Raw genomic sequence first — 9,503 nt, 5'->3', positions numbered from 1 at the left:
ATCGCTTCTTCGCCATTGAAACTAATGGCTGACAATAAAAATATGCTATAAATATAAAAACTATAGCCATTAAGTTAGATAAGAGCTGAACAAACTTATGGCGTGGATGGGCGCGTTGTCGATAGATGTTTGCCATGGCTTGGTTGTTATCGATACCAAACAGCCTTATTTTGGTTTACTTTAATTGTCTCTGTGATTTCTTACGTTGATGTTATCATAAGTTCTTGAGCATACGTATTTAAAACTTTAATGTTAAAAAGACACCAATACATATACAATTTTGGTGGAGTCTCGCCATAATAATTTAGAAACATTTCACTAACTTATTTTACATAATGGCTCGAGTCTTATGTTATAAAATGCTCAAGGGACTGAAAATTAAATTTACATAGAATTAATGTTGACATTTTAATGTCAACTAGATTGAACGAACAACATGTTTTTCAACGTACTCGCTAAGTGAAAAATAAGTTACAAGTATCTTAAGCAATAATTTATCAGTTGAATAATGTTTATTTTGTGCTTATTTTATTCTTTGTATAATATTTTATTTGGAGACTGTGATACTTTATGTCACTTATATAGTGACTTAAAAAAATTACAATTTGGTTACTGACTTCTTACAAAATATCTTCTCAGTTTCTATATATTAGTTTTTACATAAACAATTTATCTTAGTGTAATATTTTAGCATCTTTATGTCATCCTATATCCTATATCGATCTACAAAGTTTATATACTTACAATAACTCATGTATTTTACTGTTCATCCTTGACACAAAATTAGGCTAAACATGGTTCTTTATACCAATGGAACGGAGCCAATAAATAAATAGAAAGAAATCATAATATCCTAACAAAATGTGCCTATAAAAATCTAGATACGGAACTTCAACCAATGCATTACGTATAAACGGACCAATTTAAAAAGACCTCTCGGCTCTTATCTGGTTTGAACAAACAGACCCAGCAAAGAGATTATTGAGGGGTCAATATAAAACGGTATGGTTATGAGGAAAACTGGACCGCTTATACGTAAGATACAGCTAATAACACAGAAAAATCAACGTCGATTAAAGTTGGTACTTCTCTGAATAGAAATATGGTTATTCTTGTTTGTGAAGATAAGCATGCATCTATAAGGAATGATAGCATAGCTTATGGATTAGTTCAGTCACGAATTTTTTTTATGGCCAAAGCTTAACAGTTTGCTCTGGATTGTATTTATTTATACAGGGTGTGTCGTTCACAATCACATTAAATCCTATCGCATATACTTTATGATATTCTATGGCGAAATGTAAAAAAAATAACCTAATCCATTCAGTTTTTTAACCACAGGAGTCATTTTTCGTTTTTATAATTTACAACATCATGTGTAAAGCAGAGATAAAGTTAGAAACATCGAATGTTTTGATCAGTTGACAGCTGTCAGTTTTCAAGGGAGAATTTCAGTTGTTTGTAATGACTGACTTTTATATGGTGTTCTAATTTTCACACATTTTTATTCTATTTACTTTGTTTGAAAAATTCATTTTTTTTTATTTTTACGTATTTTTCTTTTTTATTTGTGTTAATATATTAACCAGTATATTAACGCATTTCATTTAATGTGATTATGAACGACACACCCGATATTTTGCCTTGCATCTTTTAAAACTCATTCACGATAGATACAGATAAAATACTTCGAACTAGCTGTGTACATAAAAACCCCGTCATGTATTAGGAACTCTGTTCCCGTAAATTATTTGAAATTTATAAACATATATAAATAATAGCAATTATTGATATAAATAAATAGACTATTAGCGGAGGCTCCAATAACAGAAACTATTCTTGAAGAAAAATATTATTTGTTACATTCGAAAATAAAAACAAAAGCTAACAGAAAACAGATGAAAACTAATTTAGGAACGTAACAAGCTACTTGAACATAAATTGGAAAGACATAATGAACACCAAAAAACAATAGAAAAATCGGGAACAACAAAAAAGTGTGAAACAAGCCTTGATTCTTTAGAACTTTTCTCGTTACCATACGAAACCTTTTTACTTTGTAATAACATCTTATGGTAATTTCTCTGATACATTCCTTTATCTTTTCAATGGGTTTTTCTATTGGGCAATCTATGCTAATGTTATGCTGAGGTTTAACTTTGTTTGTACAGTATAATTTATTTTTGAACTACTGGATTTATTTTACTAGTGGATGAAAGAAAAAATATCATATTATATTCCTTTGATATTCTCAAGTAACGATTATGTTGATTCGGAACTGTTTTCCTGAAGTATGTTTTAAAACTTCTGACAGTAAAAATTAAATTGGTCCTTAGTTACAGATTTAAATAAAATGATGGTACATACGATTATGTTACTTGTATTTATACAAGACTTACGTAGATATCGATTGTTTATTTAATGTTCTTGTTTCGGACTGGTCAACAACCCAAATCACTTATTTTAGGAGCCATTCGATATTTGAACACTTCACTCAATTGTTTTTTGTTGGTGCAACGCATAATTAACGACAGTTATTGAAGTCAAATGACTCGATTGAACCACGTGACGTAAATAATAAAAATTGTCGCCCGTTTTCATTGAACATCAATTTATTTATCGAGTGAATCGTTCGATACGGATTTTGATGCACTTGTTTTGATAAATTGACACTTGAAACAAATGAAACTTTGATGAATTGTGTCCGATTTATTCGCACTCTCGTAAATCGAATGGACATGCATGATGTAATACTGTTGCGGACAAAATAAAACTAGTGTTTTGTAGTGGATTGTAGTGTATTATTTGGCCTTTTATGCGACGTTAAAAGTAACTTTATTTTTTCTATATTGTGAAGTTAAAGTATCGGGTAGTTGGAAGCCAGTCTGACAATCAGTCTTACTTAGGAGTATTTGGTTGCCCGAGTAACTGAGTTGAGGAGGTTAGATAGGCAGTCGCTCCTTGTAAAACACTGGTACTTAGCTGCATCCGATTAAACTGGGAGCCGACTAAAACATACTTGAGAAAGCGCTTAGCATCTAATGATTGATGTGGAGTCGATAGTAGACAAAATGGGACAAACGAAGCTTGTCAACAATATCTGCATGCACTAACAAACACGCAACGATTTAAATCCCTAACTTCATCATATCAAAATTATTCACTACTGAACTGTAACATTCGACATACAGTTCCTTATATCCACACTATATTGCTCACAGATAAATTATAGGTGTTCTACCCTGTTGCAGTAGCACCATCAATGTGGGACGTGACTTGAAGTATAAAGTTTCCGATACTAGTGTGTTAAGTTCACACTTCAGTACCCAATATATTGTAGTGTTGGTTCCGTAAGTGGAATTGAATATTGGTTTCCAAGTTTAGGGATCGTTATAGTTTGGTTAAGCTGATTGAGTTTATTGTTTAGAACACAAGCTGTGTTGCTGAATTGATTTCATCATTATGGTATGTAGTAAATGAAGTCAACAGAAATGTGTAGCTACGCTAAGTATGAAGGTTTTATTGAATTTTTCAATAAAATAAATCGTACTTTAGAAATTTTTATACTTCTTACTACCTACAAACCTAAATACCCATCTTATTCGTAACCAAATGTTCTAGGTACATTAAAAGGACACCTACAAAGAGCAACAAGTCTAAACAAACACGTAATTCCTACATTACTTTAAGCTTTCAAAAGGAACCCCAAAACTTCACAGTTCACGAGCACAGAACCCTGAACAAAATAAAGAGGTGAAATCAAGCCGTGTTAAGGGTAGCCGGTACATAACGCAAGGTACACGAAATGTTTCTAACAAAGTCTTCTAAGGATGAAAAGGTAAATAAACAGTGTTTACTTAGGAGTCAAAAGCTTTAAGTAATGGGTTTGGGTTTTTGCTGTAAAGGTGCTAACTTTGTACTTTCTAATTCTTTGTGTCTAATTTTCATACGTATTTAGCATAGGAATATAACTAGTTTGTTTACACTGGTATTTTAGTATTTTTCTGGAACTTAAACATATTTTTTGAGAAGGGAAATCATCAAATGACCACTCTTACTGTGGATGTAACGGGAGAGAATGACAGACTTTTACTGACTAAAACCCACATTTGTTCTTTCTAGAATCTTTTGTGTACCAGCGTTGAATTGACACTACCTGTATAGACTGCCATAGCCTAAATAACTCCTAACCTAAATAATTAACTCCTTAAAATCAGTCTCCAAAAACAGAATAAAGTATTGAATATCTTTCAGCTCAATTACTTCTGCTAATGTTAAAGTTCAGAGATCAAGACTTGTCGTTGAAAACTAAATGAATAATAAACTGAAGGTGCGAATAAGAATGAATGCTACCGTTAGTGCGCGAACTTTAAGTAAGGGTAAGCTTTCACAAAAGGAAAGCTAGTCTATGCAAAATAAACATTTATGGATCTGTTTAAATATTGTATAACCCTTAGCTTTGTAAAGATGTATTCCTCTTTATGAATGAAGGACTTGTGGTGGAATATAGATAAGAATATAAACTTTTACTTTAAAAAATAAGTTAATTGTTAAGTGTCCATTCTAGGTGCAGTATTTGGTGCGCATAAATATGTTACATGACAACATATTTAACACTAAACTTATGCAGTACAGTTATATCTCTTAAGTCTTCAAAAACAACAGGCCTATATTATGTAGACATATAAAATAATAGATGGAACATTAACACCACTCAGTAAGCTTCAAACCTTAAACCGAGGGATTCAAATAATCTGGCTACCTTTGACCCCGCGAACACTTGAATCCCATTAAATTATGTAAACTGGGACGTTTCCCAATCTACCTCGGTTTCCTTCCCAGTTTCGCCCATACATTTGAATTTCAGAATGCCTTTAAAAATTTGTTTTGAACAAATCTGTTCGTGTTTTAATGAAACGGTGGGATTTTTCGCACTTCTGGAATGTTTTTCTGCGTTTATCTCTTATGGGTTTGTGGAATATTTTGGATTTTATCGCAATGGCTTGTTTTGATTCTTTCGTTTCATTTTCATTTTTCGTTTAGGAAATATTTTGATGCCCTTACTTATACATAAGTATCCTATGAAACATCTTCTACTGTAGCCATTACAGCTTATATTTGATTCTTGTTGTTTTATTCAATACAGTAAACAACAAGAGCTACGTTGGAAGTAATTACCTGTATAACTTTTTTTACTCAAATTAATGGTAAAACAAATAAAGATACTGAAATAAGCCTTCGCTATCTCAGGAAAAGTCTTTTCCAAACAAAATCGAGTTGCTTGAAATATACACATGTATGTGCTGCTAAGCTTTACCCTAAAAGGCAACAAAACAATACCTGATTAAATTCCAAACCAAAAGTCGGTTTGCCTATCACATATTTAGATACCACTAATGAAAACACAGTGGAAACTAATAACACAACTAAATTGCCAAGCTCCTATTTTAATAACGAAACTTTAAACTATGTTAACATTGTTAACGTTTATTAATGTTGTTGTAACACTAATAACATTTTAACAGACCAAGTTCAATCAAGTGTAGTTCGTTTACTTGTATGCATAATAATTAAGTATGCCGAAATTATAACATTCATACACAAAACTTTGGGACGGTATTCAACATTATATTTAATCCCCGGATTAATATAGCAGGAGTGACTTCTATGTATATCCTAAGGTAAAGCTGAAGACTTGGTTATTTGCTTAAAAAAAACAGTGTTAGAAAGCTCATCTATCGATTGAGGCTACTTTCAATGTTTGAGTAGTTACGGGACGCGAGTGAAACTGCTGGCAAAAGCTAGGCACAATATAAAGTCTGCTAACGAGTTCCCATTATACCTAAGTAATAGGTAATGGAAACTCAACAGTACTTGAGTAAATGTAACGTCCTAGTAAGTTACCAAGTTTGATTCCTAACGTTTGCGTATGTACTATTACGAACGACGTAAAAAACTATTCTCATCTAACTTTAATGGTACTTTTGCTAAACTCTGCAAATAAAAAGAGCATTAAAATCGCTTTAATCAGTGCAAATACTTGTAAAGGCCAAAATGTTTGTGGTGCCTATTTATTCAGACTACACGTTAATTACGTGTTTGAAAATTAGCATCAGTCAAATAAATAAATATGAGCAAACACAAACTTCACTAAATGCTACACATATTTCAAAATGGTGTTTATTCACAAAATAAATATTATTATTAGTTACCTACATTTTTATTTAAAAAAGGAGAGATTCCACCAATTTGCGGCACTGTGACGCACAAAAACGATTTTTTTTTATCTACTCACTCTAGTAAACAATAACAAATTGCGTGAGAACATTTCTAAAATGTCCGCGAAATTGCCACTTAGACCTTGCGCCGACGCGTACCTACACATTCGCGAACAGTTTTGGTGCAATCTCACTAACGTAGCTATTACTGTGTAACAAACTATAACAACAGATGTAAATCTCATAAACAAGTGAGATAGTAAAATTAATTCGTACAATTTGCATACTAATTGGTGTGGGACCAAAATGGACCTGCTACGTCTAGCGGTGACAAAACACAAGTCCGTCTTCATTTGCATTTAACTATGTGTCTGCTTCAACTGTATTTACACCTATTTTAATGATTTTGTTAATAAAATAAGTTTACCCTTAAAGATTGAAACTTTATTTTTCTGTGCTGTCTTCTGGATTCTTTTTTTTACTGAAATGGTGAAAAATGCAGTTTTGGTTTGCAAATCGATGTTATGGATTCATTGTCAGCATGTTTCTGCATTATCTTTTTGGCAAACATTTACTTAAAATTGTCAATATTGTGTTTATTGATTTCTGACACTTACGCGAATATTAGACATTTAAATAAAACTACTTTTACGGATTTTATCGCGTTATATTAATATTATTTAATCCCGACGTTTCGGATCCTTTACAGCATCCATGGTCACGGGCAGACTAAGGTGTTGGTCGTCTTGATATATTAGTTAGAAACATTGAATCTAGACGTAAAATACCTAGTTCCTAGCTGCGCAAAACCACCAAAGCTGTATGGGCTACCGAAGATACACAAACCTAATGCTCCGCTACGACCAATAGGCAGCCAAATCGACTCACCAACCTACAGATTGGCTCAACATCTGGCTAAAGTACTTTCACCATTGAGAGGAAACACAGCAGCATATGTAAAGAACTCATACCATTTTGTCAGTGAAATAAAACACCTACAACTAGCTGACAATGAAACTATGGTCAGTTTTGATGTTCAGTCATTGTTTACATGCTTACCCGTTGAAGACTGCATCAAGATTGTGTCTAAGAAACTAGCAGAGAATAACATGCCTACTGAATATGCTGAACTGTTAAAACATTGCCTAACATCTGGCTATTTACTGTGGAATAATCACTTCTACACGCAAGTGGATGGTGTAGCAATGGGCTCCCCAGTATCTCCCATTGTTGCTGATATCTTCATGGAGGATTTTGAGGAGCGAGCCCTGCAATCTGCACCCGTAACACCCAAATTCTACAAGCGGTACGTAGATGATACTTTCACAATACTACCATCTGACAAAGTCACAGCATTTTTAAATCATCTTAACTCCATAAACCCCAAAATTCAATTCACTATGGAGTCAGAGGCAAACAACTCCTTAGCTTTCTTAGATGTTTTGGTTATCCGTAACCCTAATAACACCTTGAGTCACACTGTGTATCGGAAGAAAACCCATACAGACAAATACCTTCATGGTGAGTCCCACCACCACCCAACACAGTTATCTACCGTTGGTAAATCATTGTTTCAGAGAGCACGTGGGATCTGCGATGAACAACACCTGGGTGCTGAGCTTCAACATGTCAAGCAAGTACTGCACGACAACAAGCTCCGAGTACCGCGCCCTCGTCGCAGAACCCGCGTGAAACCAGCCACAGTTGAGCGTCTACCTGCTGTTCTTCCATACATAAGAGGAGTCACAGACAAGATTGGCTACATCTTGAAGCGAGCTTCAATCAAAACCTACTTTAAGCCGCTGAAGAAGATCAGTCAATTCTTACCACCTGTCAAGTGTCACATACCTCTACAAGATGCGGGTGTATACAAGCTTGAATGTGATTGTGGTCTCTCTTACATAGGCCAAACTAAAAGAAGCATAGGGACCCGCGTAAAAGAACACATCGCCGATGTCAAACACCGCCGTTCCAGACAGTCAGCAGTTTGTGAACACACACTAGACAAGGCCCAGCATTACATCAGATTTGATAAACCACAAGTCCTTGCAAGAGAAAACCGATTCCTACCTAGGATGATTCGCGAGGCTATTGAAATTAAAAAACATCCAAATTTCAATAGAGAAGATGGCTGGTGCATACCACCTGCTTGGAATCCCATCATAGAAACTATTAAATCAAAATCCAAGCCTACAACTGCTCGACCTATGGATACAGTGAGCTCGTTTTGCGTGAATCGGATTGTCAATAATAATCAACAAAATGTAGGGTAGCTGTTTGTAACTAATATATCAAGACGACCAACACCTTAGTCTGCCCGTGACCATGGATGCTGTAAAGGATCCGAAACGTCGGGATTAAATAATATTAATATAACGCGATAAAATCCGTAAAAGTAGTTTTATTTAAATATTGTGTTTCATATGATAATTATGTACTATAAGTTCGACGTATAAGTTAAGTTTTTCATTAGCAGCAATTTATTTAGTCATACTATTCTTAAATAAGTACCAAACTACTTAAATCAGTGAAGTTTGAAACATTTTTTATAAATACTATTCAATCGTCAATGTACTCCTCCGCATCGCTGTCCCCCGAAAACGTGCCCAGAAGACTGACTGCATTGCATCGTCCCCCGACACGACAAAATTTAGTCTAGTCTGACATGCTTTAGTTGGTACTTACGTAGTGTTAAAAGTTATTTTTTGCTTTTTATAGGGTTTAGCGTTTTTAACCTTTTGTCATAATAATTGCGTACTTTTTTTTTGTCGGGGTTTTTTTTAAAATTTGTAATTTAATTTTTATATGTATAGATGCTAATTGTAATTGACAATTAGCATCTATTTTAAAATTTAATTTAAACCACATACGTTCAGAATTAGCGCTGACTGGTATAATATTTCAAAGTGTATCCTAAGTTATTCCATAGCCGGGAGCAATTTGCTGAAGTGAAAACTTATTGGATGCGACGCATGTGCGCTCATCGTTAAGCAATATGTCTTTCAATGTCAAAGTTGGTAAAACCCTTAATCTAGAAACCGAAGACTTTAAGCAATCTCAAGCCTCTGCAACTAATCCATGAAAACACTAACAATATTATATCGTAAAAGTTTGAGGTTAGCTGGATAAATCTGGTTATTTTTGTCACTAATGGCTTTAGAAAGATTTAGATTAAAACCAGCAGCCAAGTACTTGTACCACAATAAACTTAGTAGGTATATAAAGCATTTTAGACACAATAAATCGCGTTTAAATCCCTAATGTGTATAAATATAGGTTCAAATC

Source organism: Helicoverpa zea, chromosome 10, assembly GCF_022581195.2.
Source record: "Helicoverpa zea isolate HzStark_Cry1AcR chromosome 10, ilHelZeax1.1, whole genome shotgun sequence".
NCBI classification, from domain to species: Eukaryota; Metazoa; Arthropoda; class Insecta; order Lepidoptera; family Noctuidae; genus Helicoverpa; species Helicoverpa zea.
Note: the sequence above shows the minus strand (reverse complement) of the source record.